Here is a 22500-nt window from a genome sequence, read left to right on the forward strand (position 1 = left end):
TCTTTGTACTTCGTCTCATTTCTTTCTGTTTTTTTTTTTTTTATTATTATCTTGCGTGTCCAACCGCTCAAACTATTATTTCTTTTCGTCCTGTTCTGGGTTGAATGGCTGTATGTGGTCAGTGCTTGGCTTGACGGCCTAAGTTTCATACTAACATTTTCCAACATTTTCTTTCTTTCCTCCCTCTTATCTACTATGTATCCGTGTATGTTTTGTCTAAAGTCCTCTCTCTCTCTCTCTCTCTCTCTCTCTCTCACCCTCTCTCTCTCATCTCTCTCTCTCTCTCGTCTCTCTCTAGTATATAGTATATATATGATATATAGTGTACATATATATATATATATATATATATATATATATATATATATATATATATATATATATGTATATATATGTGTGTGTGTTTGTGAGTAATTAAGTATCAGTGTCCGTTTATATAATACACTGTTTTAAACCTGAAAATGAAATAATTTTGCCAAACTATTACCACTTACCAATAATACAACCAGACACAGTAGAACTAGTGGCAATTCTACAACCAAGCCACATTTAATAGGCGGTTAACGCAACATCCCCGATGCGCGCAGCGCCCAGCCAAAAATACTAATATATTTCTCACAAGAGCTCAACAGTGATGCCAACCCCTCTAAACCCTACGCCCCCTACAGGAGACGAGAAATTACCGTACATAACTGAAAATGACCCAACATTCTGCGGCAGTGATAATAAATAAATCTTTAATTACCTTTATATGCAATATCATGAATACTAATAAGCATATTGATCTAAACCTAACTTGTTACAATTACCCTACACTTGAAAGCATTGCCCTGCTGTCTTAAGATTTTGCCTATATTACCCTACGCGTAGGGCAATTACCCTACATTTGGCAACACTGGAGCTTAACCGTGTGTCGCCGATGACTGACTGACTGAGTGACTGAGTGAGTGAGCGAGCGCTCGGTCCTCCCTGGTGTGAGATATCATCTGCAATAGCAAGTGGCTCAATGGGCGATGACGCTGCGGGTTTATAGTCCATTTACACGACTTTCTCCCCTTCTTGTTGGAGGAACCCCCGGCCTGAAGAAATTGCGGGCGATGGTGCGAAGAAAATGTGACAGCCGGAATGGCTTCGTTTGTGGATTTGGTCGTTGGGATAATTGGTGGATTATGGTTACATAGGCTGGTGTAATTGTCTCATAAGATTTTTAGGCGGAATGTTCTTTAATAGTTACACGAGTTAGATCATGCCTCGGTATGTATGTCTGTATGTATGTATACATACATAGAGAGAGAGAGAGAGAGAGAGAGAGAGAGCCATCTTTCAGCAAATGGTGGAAAAGTATTTTATAACTACCATTGTCATTTAATATTGGTATGGATCTTTAAGGAAAGCATGGAAAATATTTTATATTATTTTATGCTGTTGTTAACGTTTTTATGTAGTATGTTGTTCAAGTGTAACTAGCCAATAAGCCAGTCACTATGTAGGCTATGTAGGCCATCAACCGCTACAAGATATTCGACGAGCGAAGCTGTAAATAGGATAAAGAGAACCGTTCAATTTAGGAAGTAGTAAGTTGATACAGATTAATTGCGAATATGTGCTAAAATAAACAGCTAGAAGAAAATAAACCAGAGACAAATTTGATTTAAAATCTCATTTCTCTCCTCATACTTTTGACGCTTAAAACGATTAACGCTTCAAACGATGTCGGGCAAGAAGAAGAAGAAGAAAGAGGCAAGAGGAAAGAACGCTAAGAGGAGTGAGGAAATAACATCCCTGTCCCGAAAGGAAGCGGCAGAATTCCTTCTTAATGAAATTACCTCTCTCTCTTGCGCACATCAGTATGTAAAGAAAATAATTCTCAGCCTCACTATAACTTGCCTGGGGATTCCCACGAAAAATTCGTATCTCTCTCTCTCTCTCTCTCTCTCTCTCTCTCTCTCTCTCTCCACACTACACACACACACACACACACACACACACACACACACACACACACACAGGAACACGAGAGTCAGGAGCCAGAAGTTTGGCCATCTCAATTGGAAATATTGGGGAGGATGTCGTTTTAAGCCTTCGTTAGTTGTTGCGAAGTTTGTTTAGCTTGTCAATAGGAGGCACTTGCCTCGCACGACTTTCTTCCCAGTTCTCTCGGGGTTTTTGTTTGGCAATGGTCGCTTCTTCAGACCTCAAGTTTTATCGTTAAGTGGTACCGATGTTTGTCGCCTAAAACTTTCACTCCCCCCTCCCTCCCCCTCCCCCTCCCACCCTTTTTTTCCCGAACTCTTACTGTCGACTGTTTACTTTTTCAATTTGTCAGAATTTTCTGAAGTGTTATTTCGATTTTTTTTATACAGTGCTGTATTTTAGTACATTTTGCAGTAGGTCTCAAAACAGTTTATGCAATTATTTCTTTTCTGTATTGTGGCCCACAGGTGAACTTCATTTGACAAACAGCAGTAACCCATACATATATTCACATGTTTCTATACAGTCATATGTTACGAGACATTTAGTATACATAGCCATTCGTTGAGGTGGTTTCTTCACGGCTAGATATCTTTAAGGATAAGTGGGAATATTCCAATGAACCAGTATCGTAATTCCTAGATAGACATCACTTCCTAGATAGACATACTTTACCGAATGCTATTTAACATTTCCTGTTGAATTAGACATCACTTAAACAAATGCCATTTAATTTTTCCTGTTAAATTAGACGTCACTTAAACAAATGCTATTTAATTTTTCTGTTAAATTAGACGTCACTTAAACCAATGCTATTTAATTTTTCCTGTTAAATTAGACGTCACTTAAACCAATGCTATTTAACATTTCCTGTTAAATTAGACATCACTTAAAACGAAAGCTATTTAACATTTCCTGTTAAATTAAACATCACTTTACTGAATGCTATTTAACATGTCCTGTTAAATTAGACAGAACTTAAACGAATGCTATTTAACATTTCCTGTTAAATTAGACCCTTAAAACGAATGCTGTTTAACATTAACTGTTAAATTAGACAGCACTTAAACCAATGCTATTTAACATATCCTGTTCAATTAGACATCACTTAAAACGAATGCTATTTAACATCAACTGTTAAATGGATTTAACATTAACTGTTAAATGGCTTGTTGAATAGCCAGGGCAGCTCTCAGGAACCAAGTCCACCACCCTTAGATTTGACGGGAGTCAGGAGGCCTGGAACGGGAAGCAATTACTCCCGAGAACCCTTGACGTCACGAAACAAATTCAGGACGAGCACTTTCATTGTGAGTACGTGTCATGGAAGTCGCGGGAATGACGAGACACAATTCTGAAGCAATTAACGTTACTCGGATGTAAATGGGATGTGGTTATTGAACGTTCGCTTAAGGAAGATGAAGATGCGAATGATGTAATCGTTTCCCAGGACCGGATGATTTGGGAGTAAGGACCTTCGAGGGCCTCAGTGGCGTGATCGGTATGGTCTTGGCCGGCCACCTCGGTGGCCGCGAGTTCGGTTCTCTGGCATTCCACTGAGGCGTTAGAGATGTGTATTTCTGGTGATAGAAGTTCACTCTCGACGTAGTTCGGAAGTCACGTAAAGCCGTTGGTCCCGTTGCTGAATAACCACTGGTTCCATGCTACGTAAAAAACACCATACAAACAAACTAACAAACCCTCGAGGGCTGGAGGGGGAGGGGGACGAGATTTGAATGTTGTGGTGTGAAAGAATGGGAACGTTTGGTTATGGAGAGAGATTAGTTTCGACCCGTAGCTTCAACCTCCTTCATTCCTTTTACTGTACCTCCGTTCATGTTCACTGTCTTCCCTCTGACTTTCCATCCTCTTCAATAACAAACGTTTCACTGCGCAACTCTGCTGGTGTCCTCCTGTTACACCTTCAAAACTAGCTAACTGTCAATTTCCCTTTCAGCGCCGAATAACCTCGTAGGTCCCAGCGCGTGGCTTTTGGTCTAAAATCTATAATCCATACTGCTGTTAAAAGGGGAAAAGTCCACTTGCATCTTTAAGGTCATATCTTTTACTTTTTCCAAAATCGTTGTTGAGCAAAAGTTGTGAAAATTTATTCGTTTGATCAAAAACTGAAGACAAATACATTCAAATCCAGTTATGAAAGGGAACAACTTATTCGAGAAAACGCGAAAACAGCAATTGACAAATCAACGGAGGAGGATTTTGATGATCATGACGTCGATAAAAATGTAGGTCGACATATGAGTATTGTTTTGTCACGTTCCGGTCGTGGTTTGACAAAATTGGGTTTCCCAACGGAAAGAATGCGAGGTGAGAACTGAAGACATGCAGAGATCATGCATATTGCATTTTCATTTTCGAAAGATGAGTTGCTGACGACGACGTTTTGACTTTTGGGTAAATTGTTTTTGTCGGAGATTTTATTTATTTTTATATTTTTTTTAGTAACAAAGAAATGAAGGCAAAGTGGTCTTGCAATGACAGACAAAATGAAGTGTTCTGTGTTTTCTCTTTTTAGATGACATGTTAGCTGTCGCCATCAGTCAATCTGCTAGTGTAAGATTATAGTCATCTTTGTTCTTGATGGCCTTGCCAACTGACGTTTTTTAGAATTTATTGCCGTTGATAATGTCTGTTTGCCAGGAAATGTAGTATATATTATTTTAATCATTTTCTTTCGTCTTTATTTATTTCTTTGGTAGTTATCGGTTTTTCGAATAACTGATATATTACAAGTCGATAGCTCATGTGGGCTTGTTCCTTATGAATAGGGTTCATCTTTTAATGATAGCTATCCTTAAAGTTTCAAATTTAAATACATGTACATTTACAATACTGTGGATTTGTTTCTCCATTTGAAGACTCGTGCTCCTCTGAGGATTTTTTAATAATAATAATAATAACGTAAGGAAATTCACATATTGGTGATGTAAGATCATTCCTAAAACATCTTGACACTTTCGCCGTCATCTCTGCGCCAAGTGACCTCTGGCCTGAATCCCACTGTAATGATATTCAACTCATCCGCCATTACTGTTATAAGGCGGGGCATAACGTCGCCTGCGTGAAGGCGTTATGTGGCAACATTGCATTAACATGCGCCTTCCAAGGTTGGATTTCGGCGATGGCGTGGAGGACCTACCTACCTACATCCCCCCAGGTCTCCCGTGTAATTAGGACGTTATTATAGATGATGTTCCAATCCGCGAAGGGCTTTGGAAATCCTTCGTCTGTTTCAGATGGCAGGATTGCCCGTGTTTTATTTTCTTGGTTATTTCTGAAGGTGTTTTGGTATTGTGGAGGGTAGGGATTTGCATGAAGCATATATATATATATATATATATATATATATATATATATATATATATATATAGTGTATTATTGTTGCCAAGAAGCGATGAAGTCCATTGTTTTTATCCAGGGGCGTGGGCCGATATCCCGACTGTCGAATGACGCTGCTGCCTACTCCTTGTTTCCTGTTGTTTGCGATCTCTCTCTCTCTCTCTCTCTCTCTCTCTCTACCACCATGCATGTGCGTGGTCGTCAGAGCCTATTTCGGACCTTGGGATTAGGCTGGGGAGATTAGAATAAGCTGGGAAGGAAGGGGTAATGGTCCTACTATACCCCCTCGGTATTGGATGGGATTAGATGAAAGTAGTTGAGGTTGAGGTGGTGCTGCGTGGGTTGTGGGTGGGGTGGATGATCTCCGGGGTTGTGAGGTAAGGGGAGGAGAGCTGCTAGAGGTTGCTAAGACCTTATAAATCTCCCACCGTTTTTAAATATGTTCGGAGAGCGTATTGAAAGGACCTTGCTTTACTCCACGCATTGCGAGGCGCTATTTTTTTTTTTCTCATGCGAACAATTGCGCATCGAGCACGTAACGCCAGGTATATAGTCATAGTGTGTTGCCAAACAGGCTCCGATTCGCAGCGAGTGCGAAATAGGATCGGTGTGCGTGAACAAGAGAGTTGCACATCGCCATGGTGAGATTCAGTGAACCAGTGTCCTTTTTTTTCATGTTTTTTTTTTTCCCGAATGCATTTCCCGTTGCGCATTCGTGTTCAGTTAAAGGTTGCTTGGGAACATCATTGCATCATAACTTGTTCCATACGAGTGTATGAAATAATAATAATAATAATAATAATATAATATAATAATAATACATATTTACGCAGACATTATTGTGGATTTGTTCACCCTTTTAGTGACTGCCATTATGATTTTGTATAAATAATAATAGTGTCGATATTTTTGTATATGTTACACAAAGCAGTTGAGCTTTTGTTTTCTTGTTCTTTTTCTCGTCAGAAGTCCTCATGACGTAATTTGATTTTTGGCTCGGGACTATCTGAGAGAGATCTCCTCCATCCCTGAAATATTCATCCGTTAATGAAAGTCGCTTGATTCACATTCTCGTCAATTATTCGGTTTTGCGTCGCTGGCTTTTGATGTTCATGGTTAAATGCTACGGAATAATAGCTGTCTCTGCCTGGTCGGCGGTGTTGCAGTTTGTTGCATCAGAACAATATCTCTCATCACCGAGTCGTCGTTTCCGAGCACCGAAACGCGTTTCATAAACGTTGGTCGTTCACGAATGGCGAATTCGAGACCTTGGGCGGATCAAGGAAAACTTCAGTGGTTATCGGTAAATCCGAGCAATAAGGATTACCTTGAATAATTCGTGCATGTTAAAAATATAAAAGTTTTGCATTTGGTATTTACTTTTCGTTAAAATTCAGATAATTCAAGTAAATATATCCCAATGAATTGCCTTCGGTACTTCATTTTCAACTCGAGTAAACATATCCTCAGTGATTTGTCTTGGGTACTTCATTTTCAACTCGAGTAAACATATCCTCAGTGATTTATCTTGGGTAGTTCATTTTCAACTCGAGTAAATATAATCCTCCAATGATTTGTCCTTGGGTACTTCATTTTCAACTCAAGTAAATAGATTCCTCAATGGATTTGGTCTTGGGTGTACTTCCATTTTCCAACTCAAGTAAACATATCCTCAGTGATTTGTCTTGGGTACTTCATTTTCAACTCAAGTAAACATATCCTCAGTGATTTGTCTTGGGTACTTCATTTTCAACTCGAGTAAACATATCCTCAGTGATTTGCCTTGGGTACTTCATTTTCAACTCAAGTAAATATATCCTCAGTGATTTGCCTTGGGTACTTCATTTTCAACTCGAGTAAACATATCCTCAGTGGATTTGCCTTGGGTACTGGTTCATTTTCACCCTCGAAGTAAACATATCCTCAGTTGATTTGCCTTGGGTACTTCATTTTCAACTCAACGGTAACAATATCCTCAGTGATTTTGACTTGGGTACTTCATTTTTCAAATCCGAGTAAACATATCCTCCAGTGATTTTGCCTTGGGTAACTTCCATTTTCAACTCAAGTAAATATAACCTCCTAGTGATTTGCCTTGGTTACGCTTCATTTTGTTTTCAACTCGAGTTAAACCTATCCTCCAAGTGATTTTGCCCTTTGGGTACGTTCAGTTTTCAACTCAAGTAAACTGATCCACTCGGTGATTTTGACTTGGGTACTTCATTTTTCAACTCGAGTAAGCCATATCCTCAGTGATTTGACTTGGTACTTCATTTTCAACTCGAGTAACATAGCCTCAGTGATTGTCTTGGGTACTTCATGTTAAACTCAGTAATATACCTAAATATCCTCAATGTTTGCCTTGGTACTTCATTTTCAACTCAAGTAAATATATCCTCAATGATTTGTCTTGGGTACTTCATTTTCATTCGAGTAAATATATCCTCAATGATTTGCCTTGGGTACTTCATTTTCAACTCTAGTAAATATATCCTCAATGATTTGCCTTGGGTACTTCATTTTCAACTCAAGTAAATATATCCTCAGTGATTTGTCTTGGGTACTTCATTTTCAACTCAAGTAAATATATCCACAATGATTTGTCTTGGGTACTTCATTTTCAACTCAAGTAAATATATCCTCAGTGATTTGCCTTGGTTACTTACTTGTCGTTAAAAAGATAATTCAAGGAAATATATCAACGAAGAAAAGTCTGATAATTCCGGTAAAAGTATCACCAATGATTTGCCTTGGGTGCTTACTGTTTTATAATAATAATAAAAAAAAAGTAATTCATGTAAATATATCATGAATGATTTGCCTTTTGTACTTAGTTTGCGTTAAAAAGTCAGATAATTCGACTAAATATGTCAACAAGTTTTGCCTTTGTTACATCTCGTTAAAAAGTAAGATAATTCAAGTAAATGTATCATGAATAATAAATATATTGTGAATTATTTGCCTTTGGTACTTTTCGTTAAAAAGTTTTTTGGGTGGCTCTTAGCGTCCACCGTAAAAACATACTACAAAAAAAAAAAAAGCTTTTGCTATGTCATTAACACCTAGCAAACGTTATAGCTCCCTGGGTCGTGTGATAAGGAAGAAATTGCGTGTTTGGCCGCAGTAAAAGTAACAGTAATTGTAACAGCCGTTTTACGGCAGTAGCTCGAGCGAGCTTAATTCGAACGTAATCTCTCCCTCTCTCTCCCTCCTCCTCCTTCTCCTTCTCTTCCTCCTCCTTCTCCTCCTCCTCCTCCTCCTCCTCCTCCTCCTCCTGCCAGATTGCCTCCGATTTATATATGGCTCCAAGATATTGTTCCATATACCTACTGGTGGTTTACCACGAGATTGCAGAGAACGTACGGCGTTCCGCCCCTGCCACCTCTGGGAATACTACCTGTTTGTTTGGGTCTGGCAAAGGAAGCCTGGAAGCCTGGCAGGATGCGAAGAGGAGATTAGTCCGTGCATGAGCGAGAGGGAAACTGGGATTTGGAGGGGAGCCGTTGAAAGGCCTTCCCTCAAAAGAAGAAAAACGTAGAGCGTAATCTCTCGGTCGGTGTGCCGGCGGAGCCTGGCAGGTGATTGTGAGGGAGGATTCAGCTTTTCGCCGTTTGTTTTTGCCGTTTGTATGTGTATGTGTGTGTGTTGGTGAATGAAGAAGATGCCGTAGCCACAGTCCTTGCCGTAATGTTTCCGCTCTTATTCACAGGCGGGCTGATTCACCGGAGTCTTGCAAGAGAGAAGTTGAGTGATAGTAAAACATAATAATCTTTGTGGATCTGAACTTGTGCATTCAGCAACTTGTGCACAGTGCTTAAGTCAAGTGGGAACAAACTGTTAGCCTGTTTTGAGCCTGAGGGCACTCACACAGCTGGCTTGATATATGCTGATTTAAGTTGAGAGAGAGAGAGAGAGAGAGAGAGAGAGAGAGAGAGAGAGAGAGAGAGAGAGGGGGTCTCTCTCTCTCTCTCGCTCGAAGTAGGAGTGGTAACGTCATTTGGAGAAAAGTTAGGCTGCTTATGCTGCCTTCCATCTAATTGAAAGACGTTTCATTTCTGAGAAATATGACGTCCAATTATTACGGAGTCCAGATTGTGAATAATGCTCGACCAGCGCTTCGAAAAATGAGTCTCTCATCGCTGTGATTTAAGAAGGCAACTCGTGATGATGCCAGTCTATAAGAGATTTTAATCTTTTTTTTTTTTTTTTTTTTTTTTAAGTAATTGTCTCTCTCCTTTCTGTATTTCCCTTTTACTCCCTCTTACTTCTTCGTGATGATCACGGTTGAATTTCAGTCAGTGGCCCCTTTGGTGGGTTTGTTTCATATAAATGATATAAATGATAATTATTTAATAAAAATAACTTTAGATATTACATTTGTGGAGGAATTAAATCATTGGTTTCATCTACTGAACTAAGACGATTATATTATAATAATAGTTTTAAATATTAGATTTATGGAGGAATTCATCATTGGTTTCATCTACTGAACTATTAATAATAAAAATAATATATTGATGGCGGAATTAAATAATTTTAGAGACATTCTGTAATTCATTCGGATAACTTACATGGATTTATGAGCAGAATTACATATAGCTTTGTTGCTTCATTATCAAGTTAGTTCTTTGCCCAGCAAAAATGTTCAAAATATACTGTACTGGAACTTTGTGAATAATGGTATTTAGTGAGTAACTATGAAAGGGCCTCTTATTTTGAATTATTTAAGTAAGACAAAAAACTGAGCGAGAGAGAGAGTGTGTATTCGTGTGGTCAGCCCAGCCTTTTCCCAAAATAATTAGGAAACGGTCCTTCTATTCATTCTCTCCGCTGAAGTCTTTTATCAACTTCATCTTCTTCATCCTCTAGCCAAGCTGCTCCTCCCTATCTCGGTACACTCCTCTCCTCCAAATTCTCTTGACCTCGTTTGTGGTTCCTTCGATACGATTTGTGATAGAGTCGACCTCCAGATCAAGGTCTAGGGAAAAACAAGGTATTTATTCTATATACCCTGGGGAAAAGGAAGCCAGTTTACCTTTGCCCCAAAATTCGACTCGAGTTCGCGCATGAGGTCATGTCGAGAACAGACGGGCTGTTGTCCTTTCAGGGAGGTCAAGGAATGTAGCGGAGGGAACCTTTGAGGAAATATATTAAATAAATTTCCTCCAGAGAGGAAAGAGGTGTTTATGCAATTCTCGTGTTATTTTTTTTGTATCGACTTTTGAATTAAACGTCACCGTCAAAACCGTTGAGTTGCCTGGTTGTGGGGGGTGAGGGGGGGTGGGGGTGAAGGGACCTTGTATTAAGTGCTGCCGTTGCACCTCACGCTGGGTGCACTGTATGCATTACTTAAGCTTCGACCCCATATCTGCAATCACTTTCATTCCTTATACTGTACCTCCATTCATATTCTCTCTTTTCCATCTTACTTCTCACCCTCTCATAACTATTTCATAATGCAAATATACGATTTTTTCCCTCCTGTTACACATTTGTAACCTTTCAATTTTCCTTTCAGTGCTGTATTGTATTCTAAATTAATACCGCCGAGTGAATTAAAATTTGCCGTTAAGTTATTACCATTTCAGAAGGGACTTGACTATCTCTTCAAGGTCTATAATTTACATGTCACATTAAAGGGAAATTATGGCATATCATACGTATAGAAGCTGAATTAGGAAGCGTTAGAAGATCCTTCCTTTAGACCTACCTCCAGGCGACTAAAGTCTTGTATCTGATAGCGTATTCGAGTACATCTCCCACTCATTCCTTTCCTCATGCCCTCGTTTCTGGCTCTTTCCATTTCCTCTTTCCTTCGTTTCTTGGTTTGTTTCTATTTTCTCATGCCCTAGTTTCTTCGTCTTTCCATTTCCTCATTCTCTCGTTTCTTGGTCTTTAATTTCCCTCATTCCCTCGTATCTTGATCTTTAATTTCCCTCATTCCCTCGTTTCTTGGTCTTTCCATTTCCTCATTCCCCCGTTTCTTTGTCTTTCCACTTCCTCATTCCCTCGTTTCTTGGTCTTTAATTTCCCTCATTCCCTCGTTTCTTGGTCTTTAATTTCCCTCATTCCCTCATTCCCTCGTTTCTTGGTCTTTAATTTCCCTCATTCCCTCATTCCCTCGTTTCTTGGTCTTTAATTTCCCTCATTCCCTCGTTTCTTGGTCTTTAATTTCCCTCATTCCCTCGTTTCTTGGTCTTTAATTTCCCTCATTCCCTCGTTTCTTCGTCTTTCCATTTCTTCATTCCCTCCTTTCTGTCTCTTTCCATTTCCTTCTTTCTTGGTCTTTCCATCCTCATTCCTTCGTTTCTTGGTTTTCCATTTCCTCATACCCTCGTTCTTGTCTCTTTCCATTTCCTCGTTATTTGGTTTTTCAAATTTGTTCATTATCTCGTTTCTTGGTTTTTAATTTTCCTTCCTTCGTTTCTTGTTAAAAGAGGCTCCTCTTTTCATCTCATATCATCCTCATTGCTTTTCCCTTACACACCTGGAGGGTTGCCTTTGGTCAAGATGGCTACTGTGTAAACACGCTCGCAGCTTTCTATTTATTCGCTTATCACAAACACCAATCAACAAACACCTTCCCCTCTCCATCCACAAACACCCTCCCTGTTCTTCCAAGAAGCTTTCACTCCTAAACATCTGCTTTGCTTTACCTGTTTCTTTTTCTTCTGTTAAAATGTCAATTGATGTTTCCGTTTTTTTTGCCAGTTTTGGGTGAAGATATCTCCTGTCTTCTCGGCTGGCGTTTTATTTGTTTTCATTTTTCCCGTAGTTGGGTAATGCCTCCATGCGGTGCACTGTAAGCAATACTTATGGTTCTTTGCAACGTCCCTTTGGCCCCTAGCTGCAACCCCTTTCATTTCTTTGACCGCACCTTCGTTCAGATTCTCTTTTTTTTCCATCTTACTTTCCACCCTCTGCTGACAACTTTGTAATGGTTCAACTGCGAGGTTTTCCTCCTTTTACAGCTTTCAAACCTCTTTTACTGTCAGTTTCCGTTCAAGCGCTGAATGATTTCATTGGGGCTATAGCGCATGGCCTAAATTCTATTTTCTATTCTATTTTAATCTACTGGTTTCCATCTCGAGCGCTCCAGTTACCGAAATCTATTGTCAGGCCTCATTTCTCCTTTGTAGATCCTCGTCTTACTGGTATATTTGATTAATCATCATCAAAGAGCAGTTCTATAGTAGATTCACATCACCCGTGCATCTGATGTCTAGGCTATTCCCTTACGACGCTCCGCCAATCACAGGACTGAAAACTCTGTCTCTTGAGAGTGTTCACATCGGCAGGATGTATGTTCCACGTCTCCTTAGGAATACGTCTTTCAAAAGTATCCCTCAGGAGAGGTGGAATACACATCCTGCTTATGTGAACTCCCGAGAGAAACTCAGTTTCCAGTCCTATGATTGGCTTATCAACAGCCAATCAGGAGCGTCGTGAGGGACTAGCCTAGACATCAGATGCACGGTTGATGTGAATCTACTGTAGTAATCCTGCCATTCTGATTGATTTACATCGAGCATACTTCTCATAAACTCAATTGGGTACGAGATGGTGACTTTACCATAGAATGTAATTTTTCTCTCTCTAGGTATTAATAATTCTTCTAGTTCCTCGGAGGGCACTTTTTGTCTAGCACCGTTAGGCTTACAAGACTTCAACTTTTAATTTTTTTCTGGAACATTCTTAAGAGTGCATGTTACAGTTGTGCTTGCAGCAGTACTTTCTAAAACCAAAGTTTGGTATATAATCTCTCTCTCTCTCTCTCTTTCCAAGTTGTCTCCTCTTCCTTTTTGTAGATGTATCGTAAGTCTATTTTGCCGAACAAATGAGATTTATTCTTTACACACACACACTCTCTCTCTCTCTCTCTCTCTCTCTCTCTCTCTCTCTCTCTCTCTCTCTCTATACCATAGCTCCATCACCCGGTGGCGTACTCTCCCACGTGCTTTCATTAAATTAATATGAGATTTCTGATAGTCCTGCGTTGTCGGCTTAATTTGTAACATTTCAAGTTGAAATTCATAGCTTTATGGTTTAAGAATAACCTCTTCTATACTTCTCTTTTATTTTCAATATTCAGCATTCGATCTCGTATAACGTTGAACTTTCATTTCCTTCTCTGGTTCGTATGTTGGCTTTCTACACCAGTCATCTACATGTCCCACATTCATCCATTTTAATCTCTCTCTCTCTCTCTCTCTCTCTGTGCCTCAGTAGCAACTACGGTACTTGATTTTGAATGTCAGTCTTGACCGTAAATGGGGCGAGCAAGGTCTAGAGAACCTCGCCTCACCAAGCCAGAGTTCCATTGATCGATCCCAGACGAGGAAAAAGTGAATTAGCTCAGTTGCTTGAAGGAGTCCGGTGTAGCTCTGCTGACCCAAGCCGTGAGAGCTTAATACCTGGAAGTTAGTGGGCTGTGGTGGGTTGCAGCCATAGCTAATAGTGTGTTGATACACACTTAATATATGTGTGTGATATATATATATATATATATATATATACTATATTATTATATTATATATTATACATATAATATATATATTATATATATATATATATATATATATATATATATATATATATATATATATATATATATATATATATAGATAATAGAGAGAGAGAGAGAGAGAGAGCGAGAGAGAGAGAGAGAGAGAGAGAGAGAGAGAGAGAGAGAGAGAGTCATCTCAGGCAGTTTTGACATTTCGGTACCTAAGTAGGGATGCTGTTTAGGTCCGTCCGTCTTCTCCTCCGGCCTTCCTTGTGTCGTGTAACAGTATAGTTAAATATTAAGCGATTTCTCAGTATTGATCAAATGTGTAAAGGTCAGGGATCTACGTGTTCCTAGTTCCTCAGTCCGTTCGGGATCAAAATATCTATTGCTTGTGGTCTCTCTCTCTCTCTCTCTCTCTCTCTCTCTCTCTCTGAGCGTGTAAATAAGTCATAGGCTGTCATTAAAGCAGCTTTTGCCTTGGAAGCATGGAATAACCAAAGGCCCCCCTCCCTGGTGGTAGACGCCGAGTAAACTTTGATGTGAAGTCACGTCTTTACAAAATCCCCCCCTGCCCCCCCCCCACCCCACCCCTACCCCCCTGGTCTTTATGGAATCACACACACAACTCCCCCCTCCCCCCGCCCCCCCTTCTCCCAGCGCACACATCATTGCACGAAGCTTCGTCCTGCCTTCCTCTCTAGGGAAGGTATTGCTATCAGCTCGTATGTTTTGGTTTTACTATTTGTTTCAAGTTCTTTCTTTATTCTTTGACCTCTTAACCCCCGCCAGTTCACCTCCTCGCGTGGTGCACTGTAGGCATTACTTTAGGCCTTTTGCAACGTCACTTCAGCCCCTAGCTGCAACCTCCTTCATTCCTTTAACTGTACCTCCATTGATATTCTTAATTCCATCTTACTTTCCACCCTCTCCAACAGGTGTTTCAGAGGGCAACTGCGAGGTTTCCTTGCTGTCAATGTCCGCTTCAGCACTGAATGACCTCGTAGGTCCAGGTGCTTGGCCTGAATTCTATATTCTATTCTATTCAGCCTTTTACCGCTTTCTGTTTCGCTGCCTTTTCCATATTTGTTTTTTTTTCCGTTTCTCTCTCTGTAGTTTTGCGATGGATTAATATGAGAAATTTAGTTCTCTATCTTTAATCCTTTACATGGACGCCAAAGTGCAAAGGATCGAGCTGGTATAAGGCCACCTTTATCTAGACCAACCAACCGGCCATTACGTTTTTATGTTGAACATTTATCTCTGATCTCAAAATATTTGTTCTCGTAAATTTGGATGTTCGCTCTCGATTTCCCCACCGTTGTGCTGTGTTATTTATTTTCCCGACACTTTCTCTGTTTTCTCATTTTCTTTAATCTTTCTGCTTTAGCCCCGTTAATTTTTTATCGGGTTTTCTTTCCTGTCTCTTTTTAAATTCGGTTTCGTAATTTCACACACAACAGTTTCCATGAAACAATGTCAGAGACCAGTGAAATCGGGTCCTGTGATTTAGCGAATAATTTTCCCGACGTTTTCCAGATTTTCGGGAGATGACTTTATAAAAACGCCATGACCTTATTTTATTTTGACCTGTTTTCCTTTTAGAGGGCCTCTCTTCTCTCTCTCTCACTCTCTCGTCATCTTCTCTCTCTTCGTCTCTCTCTCTCTCTCTCTCTCTCTCTCTCGAACTGAAGCTGAAGCTGAAGCTTGTTAGAATCCTTGCGCCTTTGATCTGTGATTTTAGTTTAAAAGTAAAATTTCTCTCTCTCTCTCTCTCTCTCTCTCTCTCTCTCTCTCCACACACACAGTTTCCATGCAAGGAAGAACCCCCCAAAAATGGATGAAACTACTTTAACTGCAGATCTTGCCAATAGATGGCGGCACGGGTTCCACGCCCCAACCCCCGGCCGTCCTTTGTGCAGGTAGCCGTCGAGATGCTTGGCTGGAGAGAGAAAAGTGAATAACGAGGAGGGAAAGGCCCATGACGTTTCGGGTGGGGAAAGAGAAGGGAAGGGAATGGAGGAGAAGGGAGGAAGAGAGAACGAAAGGAAAGGGAAGGGAAGGGAAGGGAGGAAAAGAGAACGAAAGGAAAGGGAAGACGGAAGACTTAAAAAAAATCGAAGGCAATAATGGTTGGGGTGGGAGGGCGGTTTGTATCGCTTTATTTGTGGATTTGCAATGTCATCCTTAGCGTCGTCGCACTTTCACGTGAATTCCCCCCCCCACCACCACCACCACCATTTCTTTTGTGATGGCTACTGAGCTGGTGGCAGATCACTTTCGCCATCATTGTTATATGTAGTAATTTTGGTATATGCCTATGCGAAGAGCTACAGTTTAGTTTTTTTAATGATTTAAATATTTTAAGGCAGTACAGTGATCCCTTGTTTATATATATATATTAATCTATATATATATAATATATCTATATATATATATATATACCATAATATATATATAAAGTATATTTTATCTGTATACAACATTATCCCATGTATTTGTGGTGTAAAGTGAGCCAGTGGCTAAAAATAAAGATCCAAGTTATACCTTGTTAAAAATTCATTACTTCTAAACCTCTACTATTTTTTATCTGTGGAGTGGATTATGTCACAGCGAACACCGGGTTGTAAGCGCCTTAGTGGCGTGGTTGGTATGGTGTTGGCGTCCCACCTCGGTGGTCGCGGGTTCGATTGTCGGCCATTCCATTGAGGAGTGAGAGATGTGTATTTCTGGTGATAGAAGTTCACTCTGGACGTGCTTCGGAAGTCACGTAAAGCCGTTGGTCCCGTTGCTGAATAACCACTGGTTCCATGGAGCGTAAAAACGCCATACAAACATCGGGTTGTTTTTTATTGAGCTGGCCTTATGTCAGCAAGGGCTCTTGCTCATAAAACATCCCTGTGTTCAGACCTGCTTTTGATGACGTGTATAAATGTGCACGTTTGGCCTGCTCTCGGTAACTGACAACGTATGTCGTTGATCGGACTTCCTGTTCTGGAAGTTTTCTGTTGCTGCCCAGGAACTGCTGATGGACAAAAATGCCCTACGTCCTTCCAGGAACTGCTGAAGGACAGTAGCCTGCGTTCCTCCAGGAACTGCTGACGGACAGAGCTGCCTGCGTTCCCCCTGGAACTGCTGACGGACAGAACTGCCTGCGTTCCCCCTGGAACTGCTGACGGACAGAACTGCCTGCGTTCCCCCTGGAACTGCTGAAGGACAGAGCTGCCTGTGTTCCCCCTGGGACTGCTGACGGAGAGCTGCTGCTGCCTGCGTTCCCCCTGGAACTGCTGAAGGACAGAGCTGCCTGTGTTCCCCCTGGAACTGCTGAAGGACAGAGCTGCCTGTGTTCCCCCTGGAACTGCTGAAGGACAGAGCTGCCTGTGTTCCCCCTGGAACTGCTGACGGACAGAGCTGCCTGCGTTCCCCCTGGAATTGCTGATGGATAGAACTACCTGCTTTCCTCCAGGAACTGCTGACTGAAGGAAATGCCTGCGTCCTTCCAAGAACTGCTGACACACACAGCTGCCTGCGTTTCCCCAGGAACTGCTGAAGGACAGAATTGCCTGCGTTCCCCTAGGAACTGCTGACAGAACTCCTCTCCTCCAGGAAATGGTGGAAAGAATTCATTCCGAAACTGCCCCACGTGACATACTTTCAAAACTTGCTTGGGAGGAGGAGATTTATCTCCTCCGAGCCTGTGAAAGGAATGTATTCCTTGATGGCGGCCGATAATATAATATTCCCCTAGAAACCTTTGGGAGGAATTGGCTTCGCCCGAGGGTAGGATGGGAATGTATATTCATTTGCATAATATACATAATCCTATAGAATTTTGTTTATTAAATGGTATAGATAAGAGTAGGTGGTAGTAATTGGTGATATATTTATCTTTCACGTCACCGAAAGTAAATACATCGTAACTGTTTGACAAAAGGCAGAATTTATGCTCGACTGATTATTACTACCCGTTCCGTCAACAGGTTTTCCTCTCGAAATTTTTCATGTTGCATTTGTCGTTGTTTTAGTTCTCCTTTTAACATTTGACATTACTGGTCAATTCAGAATTTTAAATTTATTTCTTTTTTGTTGTTGTTTTGAAATGAAATGGTTGTAATGGTTTTCGATTCGGGTATCACGTAGCTTTTAATGTTTCATTTTAATTTTATTTCCTTTAGTTCCTAATTGTTAATTATTTTGTATTTTTTCTCCTATTTCCCTGATGATTCCAATTCCCCCGTGGCATGGCAATCGCACCAAACCTCATTAGCCAAAACTCCCGGAGGCTTATCAAATCTGTTCTTATCATATTCCTCAGTCAGTGGCCATGGGATCGTTCGTGACGTAACGGTATGCCCCGAGTGGAGTTGCTCGCTCACCTGTAAAGTTCAAGTTCGGGTCGCCGTCTGCAGAGGTCAAAGGTCATTCATTTCGAGCTGTCTTTTTCCTGTTGTTTTGCTTTCGTTAACTCTCCTTCTCCCTCTTGCCCTGCCCTCCCATTCATAGTCTTACTATTACCAACGCTTTTGTGTGGGGGTGATTGTGTGTTTTTCTAAGTGTGTGTGTTGCTGCGAATATAATTATTGGGTTTTGTTTTTCGCTGTGGAGATTGTCCGTGTGTGAGTTTTTTCTTCTATATAACCATGAATCTGTGTGCGTTTTTCTTACACGACTGATGTCCGTGTGTGTGTGTGTGTGTTTTTTTTTTCTTCCTAACCTAGAGATTTAGAGTTGTTCTGCTGTGACGTACTTTTGCGGTGTGTGTGTGTGTTTTTTTTTTATCTCTGAGATTAGTGATAATATTCTTTGTGTCGTCGACTGTTTGTCGGTACGTTTTCTAAGTCATGACGGATTTCCGTGTGCACGCTTCCTTTGTTTTATATAGTCTTCCCATGACATGTTTATGTTTTTATGTATTTTTTTTTTTTTTTTTTTTTTTTTTTTTTTTTTTTTTTTGCGCATTTGTTGGGGGCGTGAATGTCTTGTTTTCATTATAGGAGCATTGTTTTTTTTTTGACGTTACCTGCCGTAGAATTTTGATGAGGGAATGGTGTCTGTTTACGAAGACGGACGGTTCAGGCTGGTATTAGTGTTCGTTTTTCGTCGACTATTTCCCCTTTTTTCATTTGAGGTTTCGTAAGTGAGAAGACTCGCTATATACATACATATATATCTATATATATATATATATATATATATATATATATATATATATATAGATATATATATATATATATATATATATATATATATATATATATATATATATATATATATATATATATATATATATATATATATATATATATATATATATATATATATATATACTATATGCATATCTGTGATTATTTATTAATTTATAACAATGTGAATTGTCATATTTCTATTTCTTTGAAGTGAAAAACCGTTATATATGTTTAATTTATCGGAAGAAATAAAAAAAGAAAAAAAGTAAAAAAGATCCAGTTAAGGGAACTGCTGTAGATATTTTTAGTACTAGTCAAGTAAAAAAATTAGTAATATGTATATGAAATTTAATTTTTTATTGGAAGAATTTTAAAATAACCCATAAGGTCTAATTAAAGAAACCATTTTATCTTTATCGCTAGGAAAGTGATGGACAGCAATGCCTGATATTTAATTTAATGGAAAAAATAAAGAAAATAATCAATCGTACGCTTATTAAAGGGAACTAGTCTCTTTCCATCACCAGGGAAGAGAAAATTTAAAATCTAAATTGAACTTCGATTTAGGAATGGGCAGACGAGAAGGGATTTCCTGTAAATAGACTTACATATTAAAAAAAAAAAAAAAAAAAAACAGGGCAGTGAAGAGGAAAATGAGCGGAGCAAATTCCTAGGTAAACGAAGAGAGAGAGAGAGAGAGAGAGAGAGAGAGAGAGAGCGTCACTATAATAAACATTTACATACCAGTGTACAGTACAGCCTTAATTATATCTAATATATATTATATATATTATATAAAAATATATAATGATGTTATATTATATATATATATGATATATATATATGATATATAAAAATTAATATATGTATATATATATATATATATATATATTATATATATATATATATATATATATATATATATACACATACAAAGAGAAAGAGAGAGGGGAGGGAGGAAGAGATTGTCAACGGAGGGTCAAGTTTATATCAGGAGGAAAGAAATGGCTGAAGTTTTCCGGTTGTTCCTCTAATTAAAATGTCAAGATTCTAAAAAAAACAAAAGGGGACAACTTAAGAGGCTTTGCTTCCTTGATTGTTCCTCTGAGGTCTTAATTAAACGCTGTCGAGAGCACTAGAGACTCCCCTTCACTAAATTGCATGCTAAATTTTCTCTATGTAACACTATATATATATATATATATATATATATATATAAATATATATATATATATATATATATATATATATATACATACATACATACATACATAATACATCATACATACTACTACATATATTATTATATAATATATATAGATAATATATATATATAGAAATATAATAGGTATATATATACATATATCATATATATTATATATATATATATATATATATATATATATATATATATATATATATATATATATAATGTGTGTGTTTAACTGACTAACTTTATATATAAGATAACACAGTTATTCAAATATAATTGTGCTTTAAAATACATTAATCCACACACCTATGTGTGCAGAATTAATGACATAGGTATTTCCATAGACTTACGACCCCGTGGAGACGACTTGAATTCTGTATGAATTACAACAACCCTGAATTTAGCTCTTCTTATGCTGCTGAGTCGAAACCAGTTCCTCCCTTCATGGGCGAGCGGATTAAGTCTTGTGTCTTCATGTGCCAGTCTTGGAATTCGTGGGTTCGAAACCCCGTTGCAATAGGTTGCAGGTTATTCCCAAGTTGCAGTGAATTCAGGACTAATAATATATATATATATATATATATATATATATATATAATATATGTATATATATATATATATATATATATATATATATTATAATTTCATATATAGGTATTGGATAATAAAAATATGTATAAAATATGTATATTATGGGATTTTTCTTTAAATATATAGATATAATGTATATATGTATATTTATGGATTCATTATATATATATCTATGTATATATATACATTATATATATAATATATATATATATATATTATAATGTATATATATGTATAAATATATGTATGTATCATGTATGTATGTATGTATATGGCGTGAATTCATTGAGGCCCTATGCATCCCGTGGGTGCCAGAGGATTAAGTATGTATGTATTGTATATGTATGTATGCATATGTATATTATGTATGTATGTTTTGTTTTATGTATGTATTATAAGTTATACACACACCAGGATTAACACATTCGTACCCCCCCCCCACCCCAAAAAAAAAAAAAAAAAAAAAAAAAAAAAACTCGCTCTCGTGTCCCCAAGGATAGTAGGAGACCGCTCTTCCATTATTCATTCAGCGTCTCGTAATGTCCAAACATAATCGTATAGCTAAGCGTAGCGTCGACTAATGCATAAGCTGCCGGCGAACCGAGATAAAGAGAAAACTTTGTTCTTTCCAACGCAAACATTAAAAAACATTAAAATTCTCTGGTTGGACGCGTGTAAGCGCTTTGGGCGTTCCTTGGATGGGCAGGTGTACTTTAAAAAAAAAAAAAAAACTTTTTTATGTAGGACGCATTCAAGCCTTGCATCATCACCTTTTCTCTCTCTCTCTCTCTCTCTCTCTCTCTCTTCTCTCTCTCTCTCTCTCACACACACACACACACACACACACACACACACACACGGACCGTGTGACATCATTGATCATCTTCCCCAACCCCCTTCATTTTTTTTAAGCGAGTAGAATTGAGTATTCAGGGCTTGGGCGTGCTGGCTTCAAATGAATGGTTGGTCACTCGTGGGAAACAGAGTTTACGGGTCGTGCAACAAATTTTGCAATAGAGAAAAGGCTTATTTTTTCGCGTTTGGAAAAGGGAGGAAAATGAAATGGAAGTCACAAGAAAATCTCATATATATGTAATGTCGGATGTTTATTTTAACTGCTTCCAATTGAATATATTTTGTGCGTTTTCACATAAATTCCAATGACGTCATATCCCGAGGGGCTGTTCACGGAATTCCTGATGGGACAGTTTCGTCATTTTCATGAAAGTATTAACGGAACGAAGCACTGAAATTCTGGAAGGAAGAAACTAGGGTCTAGGCCAGGGATTTTCAACCTTTCCCTCCCCCCCCGTACCCTTACGGGCATTTGTAATGTCATTAATGTACCCCGTTCACTTTGTATAACGCGGAAAATAAAACCAACTCGGAAAAATTTTACAGAGGGGAAGTAAGTACATAACTCTTCTGACATAACCAATAATATTGTAAACATAAAGAATTCCATAGAAAATAAACTCTTTTTGATAATTATTTGCCTCTGGCTATGCAGTAAATTTTCAAGGTTATGGTACTGAGTTGCAAATACAAAATATACATTATTATAACATCAGCTGTAAAGGAATTTAATGAAATGGCTGAAACTGTTTCCATTAACTATCCTGGTTGGCCGAGGAGCAGATTATGGTAACTGTTAAAGCACATTGAAGATC

At 38.8% G+C, this 22500-nt stretch overlaps 1 protein-coding gene across 2 annotated transcripts in view; it reads left to right on the forward strand.

The window, feature by feature from the left end:
- Window positions 1–22500, forward strand: part of LOC135225932 (protein O-mannosyltransferase 1-like) — a 70887-nt gene that overhangs the window by 23407 nt on the left and 24980 nt on the right. Inside the window, exon 1 of one of the 2 annotated variants that reach the window (XM_064265575.1) lies at window positions 18168–18258. The exons of the other annotated variant lie outside the window; for it this stretch is intronic. The gene's annotated coding sequence lies outside the window, so the exon portion shown is untranslated. Of the gene's footprint in view, window positions 1–18167; window positions 18259–22500 lie in introns of those variants that run through there. 2 annotated transcript variants of the gene reach the window in all.

This window comes from Macrobrachium nipponense, chromosome 11 (assembly GCF_015104395.2).
Source record: "Macrobrachium nipponense isolate FS-2020 chromosome 11, ASM1510439v2, whole genome shotgun sequence".
NCBI lineage: Eukaryota > Metazoa > Arthropoda > Malacostraca > Decapoda > Palaemonidae > Macrobrachium > Macrobrachium nipponense.